The 9,677-nt window shown below is 35.0% G+C and overlaps 1 long non-coding RNA gene across 1 annotated transcript; it reads left to right on the top strand.

Annotated features, from left to right (window-relative positions):
- Positions 1-6,543: 6,543 nt before the first annotated feature.
- LOC110923459 lies at positions 6,544-9,035 on the top strand. The gene is made up of 2 exons (XR_002584096.2): positions 6,544-6,723; positions 6,996-9,035. It is a non-coding gene; the product is annotated as an uncharacterized LOC110923459 (long non-coding RNA).
- The last annotated feature ends 642 nt before the right edge of the window (positions 9,036-9,677 follow it).

Raw genomic sequence — 9,677 nt, 5'->3', positions numbered from 1 at the left:
CAAATTGTCTATTATCTGAAAGGGTATTTTGGCAACTTCAAGTACAAAACTAAGGGTATTTTAGTAAAACTTCAAATAAAAAATTATATTATATATAATAATAATAATAATATATAACATCACCATCAAAATTCACTGGTGATCTTTTGTCTCTCTCTACCCTCTCTCTTCTCTCTCTACACTCTCTCTTCTCTCCCCATCACCAACAACCACCACCACCAACCATCACAACCCTCACCACCCTACCATAGAGCAACCACCACAACCATTCATGTCGTCACTCTCTCATCCCTCCATCTCTCTCCACCACCCGACCACCGCCACTATCACCACCACCTAACCACCACCACCTTTGGCCTTCATTTCTTACACCCCCCACAAAACAACCACCATTGAATTGGAGCTCAAACCCCAACCATCACCTCCGTAGCCACCCCTACCATAGATCAAATCATGGATCTGAGCGAAAACCACTAACATTTCTCAGATCTGGTTGATAATCGGGTTTAATGACGAATCCATAAAACTAATCTGGTCAGAAACCTTCGAACAAAGATTGAGCGGCGGCAATGGCTAGGGTTCCGTGAAAAGAAACGGTCCAGTTCCCCAAATTGAGTCTGATAAAGCGCCTTAAGGATTCAATCGTCATCGCTTCGTCGCTCGAGTCATGAGGTTTATTATATGAAGTGGATGATGATGAAGAAGATGTTGCGTTGACTGATAATGGAGTTTTGAGGGGGATATGTTGTGGATGATGTGATTTAGGGTTTATGGAAATTGAATTGAGGGGATTAGGGTTTATGCAAAATGTTCCAACTGGATAGAATGCCGCCATTGGAGTGTATCTGTGTTGAGCTTAATTCTGAAAGAATTTGAGTATGTTCCAACTGGTGAAAGCATTTCCATACAACCAAGCTACAATATCTTATCCAATTATATATTAATAAATGGATTTTAGAAATCAATTAAATACATATATATATAGAATTACCATAATACCCTTACATTTAACAAACATTTTAGACAGAGTTAGAGGCAGGGAGTGAATCGAAGATAAGTTAAATAGATCAGGGAGTAAACTGGCTATTTTTAAAGGTTCGGGGTAAAACCATTAAAGTGACCAAACCACAGGAAGCAAAACGGAAGTTTACTCTACATTTTATTTTTTTTTCTTTGGGTAAAATGTCAATGAGTTTAGGTTTTGTGACTTTAGTTCAAAAAGTCAAACTTTTTTTTATCTGGGTCCCTATAGTTTCACTTTTGTTGCCATTTTCATCTAAGTCGCAAATTGGGTTAGAATTTTCTGTTAACCTCTCTCCTTTTATCGTTTTCTTGATTTAAATGAAGGGTATAGGCGTCATTTTATGCCATAATATATTTTAATAAAAAATACATACCATTTTTTGAAAAAAAAAAACACATCTGAATTGTGTTACGTGTGACAAAAACATACCGTATCTAACATTAATATTGAAAATCGAGGCTTCTTTTCGAACAGACCAGTTACAATCATCTGAGTCATCCATCAATTCCAACTCTTCTAGGGTTTCAATTTCTAAAATAAGGGGAGTTCAGGGACAATGGTGTTGTATCGTTGACTGTTGTGTCAGAATTTGGGGCGTTTATATAGGGGCCACGTATTCCTTTTGTTTTTTTAATTAAAATATATTATGACATAAAATGATGATTATACCCGTATTTAAACGAAGAAAACGACAAAAAGAGGAGAGGTTAATAGAAAATTATAACTTAGTTTGCCAATTGGATGATAATGACAACAAAAATGAAACCACATGGACCTAGATACAAAACATTAATTTTAGACTGGAGTGACAAAAGTGACATAAACTAATGAACCATTTTGACAATTTATTCTTTTTCTTTTATTGTTATATAATAAAATATTCTTTGTATATATAGCTAGTGGTTCTTGAAGTTCAATAGAAATTGGTGGAATTAAAATGCAAATTTAGTTCCTAATGTATTTGCTTTGTGAACTTGTTGAAATTTGAATTCCAAGGACACTCATATGCTTAGTTGAATTCTTTTTTGGAATTCTCATGTATTCACTTCAATTCTTTAATGCAAAAGAATTTAACATTCATTCCATATTTCGAAATTCATCACATCCATCGCAACCACATTATCAACATGGCCGCCCCTTCTCGTGGTGATGAGGTTAACGGTTTATTGTGGTGCGACAACGAAGCTGAGCAGAAGAAGTGGTTGGTGTTGGCAACGATGATAGATCACAATTTCCTCTAGGGGTGTTTGGCTTAGCTTTTTGAAACAATTTATTGACTTATTGGCTCCAATAAGTCAAAATAATATTTAGACAAGCCAAAATGACTTTTCCACCTTCTAAAAAAGTTGTTTCGAAAAGTCATTTTCACTTGTCCAAACATTATTTTGACTTATTAACTTGAAAAAGCCAATAAGTCAATAAGTTGTTTCAAAAAGCTACGCCAAACACCCCTTACTTTGTCACCCACATACATCACCAATTCTAGTTTCTTTGATATATCTCAATTCTTTCAAATTCCGAATCCTTCGTGACATTGAATTTCAAGACTAATCCTTACAAATATGAATTCCTTTGACGAATTCTAATAATTCTAGGAAAAAATAAAAGAAAAGGTAAATGTCAATTAGAATATGTTTAATTGTTACAATTTCATGTTGCATTTTATAATTCTAGGATGAATTGGTTTAAAAAGTGAATTGGTGTGAATATTATTCTAGGATAAATGGTTTTAAAAAGTGAATTGGTGTGAATATAATCATAAAAGATAAATAATATACGGCAAGTTTGATGGTAAGATTTTCTACAAGTATCCACAGAATGCATGTGTCAATGTTTGAATCAACTAGAAAAGATGACTAAAAAGAAATTTGCTGTTAAAAAAAAGGTTAAAGTTACCTAAATTAAGTTTTGGATAAGGGTATAGCTTTTGTTGTTAGGCTGGTTTTTTAAATGGCAGTCTTATGACATGAAGGCCCTTTACAAGATAAAATCTATGTCATAGAATAAAGTAAAATATCTAGACTACTAAAGTCATTACATAGAAAATCTCTAGAGATAGGTTTGAATGATATACCAATTATGATGCAACTTTTACACAGCCCTCCATATGATGGAACAAGAACTGAACAAATACAGTTTCAAGCAATGGATTGAAAATCAACATTGACACAACGTCACGAGATAGTAAATAGGAAGATGAAAAAGGCAACACGTCGAACTTTGATGAGCCTATTAAACATACACTATACTACAACATACTAGACTCGAGGACGTAATTATGTATATAAACAATGTAGGGTTAGAACTCTCCAACACCACAAACTCACACAAGTAAAATAGTACACCTAATGGTTATCTCGTCTTTCCCAAATTAAGGTATTAACACTCTTTTGAAGATGTATATCCAATTACATGATAGAATAAACCATGCTCTCCCTACTAAATTGTAGATTAATATCCATAAATTAGGACAAACCAAGGTTAATATATCAAGGTTTCCTTAATACTACAAAAAGAAGCATATTATTACACTAATGGGTAGATTTTCAAATGCAATCTCCCCAACCATTAAGTCTCATAATTAAATTGATCCTGGTTGTTCAATCATTTGACAACGAGGGTCATTCTTTGACAAATGATCACTACGAGTCAGGCTCAATAAAACTTACTCAAACCTTTTTTGTGTCGTTAATTACGGTGAATCACTAAACCGCTAAACTCTTTTTTTCATTATCGATTGAATCACTGTTTGCAATCCATGATTCTATTTTATCATCAATTTAGTCCTCGTTCACACTCATTCTTTTTATTATCAATGAATAGTTCTTTTTACTTGTATGACCTAGATGTTTTGTATTTCTCAAAGAACGCTAATGTTATGTTGCAGCAGACGTGGCCCGAACACTCAAGCACATATGTTGTGTTCCACTCAAGCACATGTGTTGTAATGCTTACAATAAGCATTTTACATGAAGGTAACTAATATGCCGGGGAAAAAGCAAATACTATGATTCAAAATTGTCGGTAAAACTATTTTTTCATGTTAGGTGTTTTCATGGTGGGAGACATGTATAATAAAATATTTTTTTAACCAAAACCACTAGCTAGCGGAGACATTCTTTAAAATCATAATCTTATTATTATGTTCTCATTTAAGGATCATTTAGTCGGTAGAACAACATTAAGTCCCTATAAAACCATTTCTTCAATTGGTAATCAACATTATCGTTATTAAACTATGTGTGCAAATCTGAGTGGTTTTGATATAATATATTAATTGATAATGGTTGGCATGTCTATTTTACATTTCCAATTCAACTGAATTTTTTTAAACAACTTTTTTTGACAAAAATGGAATTTTGATTTGTACATCATCTCTTTAGTAAGAAGTCATTTAACTATGTAGCACATTTTAATTAAAAGCTCAAGTTAAGGTATTTAGATTGTTATACTTAAAAAAAAGTGAGCAAATAAAATCAGAGAAAGAGAGTTGGTGAGAGGAATAAATCATTCTATTCAAGCTGATTATTTTCATAAAAAAAGTATATGTATTTATACGGTTCTCAACATAATTGTGATTATGGGAAGAATGTGTCCATATCTACACATATTAAGAAATATATACACACGTACGTGCCTTTTTTTAAACGAAAAATACGTTGAGAACTACACAAAAACCATATAATGCACTTGTACATATTGCTTTGAAATTGATGTATAAGACGGTAACATAACCGCCCCCACTTTGTTCTTTCTACGTTGATTATCTTATATGTAATCATAATGCCAGTATTATGTTATAGTTCTGTTCCACATATTTCCTTCTTAAAGGGGGTTGAAGTGGAGCTAGGTAAGAGCCGGTGAAGAGGTCACCCCAGGTGAGAACCCCATCCCCCATCCAAAAAAATGGGGTAAAAATTTTCACTGACTCCCTGATGATTCTGCCGCGATTATTATATGCGGTCGGGGTGTTACATTCTATCCCCTATAGCTCAACTCCTCCAAAATCATCATATTCAACCCTGATTTTGATCCCAAACCTCGTTTTTTTATCCCCATGACCCCATTTGAAAATTTAGGTTTCAAAAAAGATCATAGAGACTTGAAATCATTCTCACCATTCCCATACCATATGTGTCTAGTCTGACTCCCACGTTAATAATTTTAAAAGTCAGTCTCATCTTTGTTGACCCGATTATCCCAACTACTTTCATTGTCGTATAGTAAACTATACTTATTCACTAACAACATTCTTCCACTTGTCTTACTATAAATTACCAATCCATTCTTGTTTACCAATCTACATTTATACATAAACATGAATCTACCAAACCAAGAGTTTAGTTCATAAGTCACTTACCTCAAGTCCGCCATGTTTATGCTTGTTTCCTCGCCTCTTCTTAACTAATTTGCTTTCCGTGATAAAGTCCATCTTGGCATGATTTCTATCCCTTCATGTCATCATGTTCACATTATTGTTAGCATACATAATCATTCATATTATCACTCATATCGCCCTATGTCACATTGACTTTCATTGGTCAATCTCTAACATACATAAGACATATATTCACTACCACATTATTCATAATTCAAGCAACTCTATTTACCATCATGTATGCCACATAAATAATCTATCATGTATCACACGATTACCCTAATCTCACCATCGTGTTAGGAAGTCTAACCATGTTAGTCCTATATTCATTGACTTACCAGAAAGTCAACTATCAAGTATACAAACTTTCAATTTAGGAACAAATGTTCATATTGATATACTAGACCAATATAATTACATCATATGCATTACATTCATTGGAGGGCACATACATCATATGATCACTTGGGTACATGCATATACACACATAATCAATTACACAGATACTAGTGCTTCCATGATTCTATAAGTGGCAACACAATCCAAGGTTAGCCAATACAACATAGTTCGAACATTACTACTTTCTAATAAGTACATATACCTCACAAATAGCACAAACTCACTTCTTGATCTTAACTAAGAAATTAACCAAACACATGGTGTGCATCGCACCATGTAAGCATAAAGTACCAACTCCTAATGTATATTTCTACTAAATCATACAATCATGCTCAATATCAACATGAATTCCATCTAATACACACTCCTCATGTCAGGGGCGCAGGATATGAGGGGCCGGGGGGGGAGGGGGGCGCCCGACCCCCCGAACTTTTTGCGGAGTAGTGTTACGTATCTATTTTTCGTATAGAAATTTTTAGGTTTATACGTTTTCGCCCCCCCCCCCCGGTTTAAAAAAAAATAGTATATATTTTTTTCGACCCCCCGATTAAAAATTTTTTTTGGTATATACGTTTTCGACCCCTCCGGTTTTATAAAAAAAATATTTATATAACCTAAATAAAATTATTTATATAGCCCATTATAACTTGGATTGTATGTTTATTACTTAGCCCATTAATGATAAGCCCAAAAAAAATTACCCAATGTAAAAGAGATTGGGACTTGGGAGTTAAAAGCTGTTGCTGCTAACCGGTCAAAAAAAAACAAACTGTTGCTTGCTTGCTGCTAACTGGGGACGAGGAGAACAGAAGAAACAAAACGCAGGTGCGGCTTCAACTCTTGCTTGCTTCGTTCGACTAATCGACTTTGAGGAGACGAGGTTGGGCTGCTCTAAACGATTAATCGGCTTCAACTCTTCAAGGTATGTGTTTTTTTATCTTTAGGTTTAAATTAGGACTTAATTTATGTGATTTAGGTTTAAATTAGGGATGAAATTGGACCGATTTTTTGCCATAAACTTGTTGAAATTAGGGATTTAGGGGTGAAATTAGGCTGTAACCATGCTAGATGTTAGAGTTCGATGCTAGATACTAGAAAAAGAAAATGCCTTGTTGATGGTTAATTAGGCTGTAACAGGCTGTAACTTGTTGAAATTAGGGATTTAACTTGTGTTGTTGACTTGTTTCTTGTTAGATTACGCTATGGGGAAAAACAAAATCATAACTTCTTTTTTTAAAGAAAGAATGAAGAACAAGTTGATGGAAACAATGAGATTAAACGGCAAAAAGATGTCAGATCAGTATCTAGCAAACAGTATGGTGATTTACATAGAAAAGGAGATTGCTGAGAACTTTGATTCGGAGTCCATAATTGAAGAATTCAAAAATCTTAAAGGAAGACGAGCAGAACTATAATTCTTCATCTAAGAGAACCGGCCACCGGGTACCCACCTTCCTCTTCTTTTTAATGTTTTCGTGTCTTTGTTCAATTGTTTGTTAAACAATGTTTACGTTTTAATGTTTGAGAACGTATTTTATTTGATATTAATATTTGCCCGATCCGACCCGAATAGAATCACCGACGTCCGACCCAAACATAGAATTTTTTTTTAGGTCCGGTAACTTCCGCCCCCCCCCCCGAACATTTTTTTCAAGCTTCGCCACTGCCTCATGTTATGTACTATCAATTACATCAATTCCACAATCCGAATCACATTAACAGGTGGGCACCACGTTAACCAACTAGGAAATTCCATTGGTGAGCCTTAAAATGCTTTAAATGGGATATATTTAATCAAGATGTATAGGTAATTAGCCATTGGTGTGCCTTAATATCCTTTGAATGGATATTTTGATTTGTCATTATTGTCCGTTTATGGCTCGAATTGCTTGGTCTGATCTTTTTGGGTTGTTATTTTGGTGGTTGAATCTGATTTATTTTCACATGCATAGGTTATGAGTCATTGGTGAATGTTGTATGTGATATGTTAGAGTTTGAGGTTTGTATGTGATATATATAGGCGATGACCCATTGGTGAGCCTTAAGATACTTTGAATGGGTGTTCGGATCTGCCTGGCTTGGATCACTCGGTCTGACCCTTTGGGGTTATTATTTTGGTGGTTGAATCTTATTTATTTTTGTACATGCATAGGTGATGAGTCATTGGTGAACCTTGTATGTGATACGTAAGAGTTTGAGCTTTGTATTTGATATGTATAGGCGATGACCCATTGGTGAGCCTTAAGATGCTTTGAATAAATGTTCAGATCCATTGTTGTTGTCCCTTTATAGCTCAGTTTGTTTGGTTTGAGCTTTTTGGGTTATTATTTTGATGTTTGATGTAGGCCATGAGCCATTGGTGAGCTTGTACGTGATATGTTATTAAACATGCTTTGAATGGGTGCTTCGATCTGTGATTGCTGTCTATTTTTAGCTGAGATTGCTTGGTTTTTGTTGTTGCCTATGATTGTGCGTTCGGATCTGTCATTTATGTGACTTTTTTACGACAGTTTGATTTGTTTTTATTGTAGCTTATGCATATGTATTTATTCATTATTGGCAGTGCACGTGTTTGTATTCCTGCTTGTTTTTTTTCCTTTTTGTAGATCAGATTACTTTGTCTTTGTCATTGCCTATGATGGGGGCAACAAAATCTTTGGGAACCTGGAAGGGTTACAAAGAGTGGAAACGAACTGAAAAAGTTTTAGGTGCTTGGGATCAAACGGTGGTCAAAGGTGAAGAACCCATATGGCTTGAAAAGAAAAGTTAAATTGAAGCCGAAGAGTCGGGATTAGGTTTGTGGGGCCAAAAGGTGGTCGAAGGGGATGGAGCTAGATGGGGAGAAGAGACAAGTCGAACCAACACCGCAACGAGTTTGGGGTCAGGTTCGTGGGGCCACGAAGAGGCTAAACAAAAACCAGGTTGATGGACCTGTAAGACTAAAAAATCAGACTAGGGTGGTGGTTGGAAGAAGAAGGAAGGTTTGGGTCCAAAACGAGACCCACCGGCTAGACCAATTGAAGGGCTAAATGATAGTCCAAGACGAGCTAACCGAGCGTGTCACCAAGATGCATGGAAACAGCCCAAGCTTCCAACTGAAATAAACACGCCATATGCACGTTATGCACAATCTATTGGTGTAGAAAAAATTACTAGAAAGTATATATTTTATTATCTTTAAACATTGATTGTAAATTTTGTAATGTTTATATTATAGCGATCAATGTTAAAATCTGTTGTGTTCGGTAGTCCTCTTTTTTTGTGTAAAATTTTCGTTGTTGCTAACAAAGGGGAGGCTTTATTCTAGTTGTGACAAAAGGGTAAATGAACAAAAACTGACTATAAAGTTGTTTAATTAACGACTAAATCTCGACCAACGGATATAAACCAGTTCTAAAGTTGTTTCAACAATTAGTTCCTATAAAGTTGTTTGATTAACGACAAAATCTCGACCAACGAATATAAACTAGTTCTAAAGTTGTTTCAACAGTCGGTTCCTAAAAAACCAATTTCCAAGCCCAAAAGTGTCAAAACGATGTTAAACCAGCGCTAGGTACCACTTAAACCGGTGGGTAAGTTCTATTCGAGTCCGCTTCCTATACAAACCAGTTGGGTGGGTTCCGTGTTTTTTTTTTTTTTACATCTCTATATGTGGCATGTCCTTTTTACCCATTATTGCCAAACTCCGTGATAGACATCACTCAAGGATATTGTTGTGTTTTCGAGTTTAAAGAAAAGAAAAACTAATACCTTCTTTTTTTCGAGTTTAACCTAATCATATATTAAATAACATGTACTTCTTTGTCATCACTTTTCTTTCTCCCTTTCAATTAAAATGAACTAGGGGTATTCGCTGTCAAGCGTTGCGCGACATTA

Source organism: Helianthus annuus, chromosome 17 (genome assembly GCF_002127325.2).
Source record: "Helianthus annuus cultivar XRQ/B chromosome 17, HanXRQr2.0-SUNRISE, whole genome shotgun sequence".
NCBI lineage: Eukaryota > Viridiplantae > Streptophyta > Magnoliopsida > Asterales > Asteraceae > Helianthus > Helianthus annuus.
This window is presented reverse-complemented; position numbering and strand designations above follow the sequence as displayed.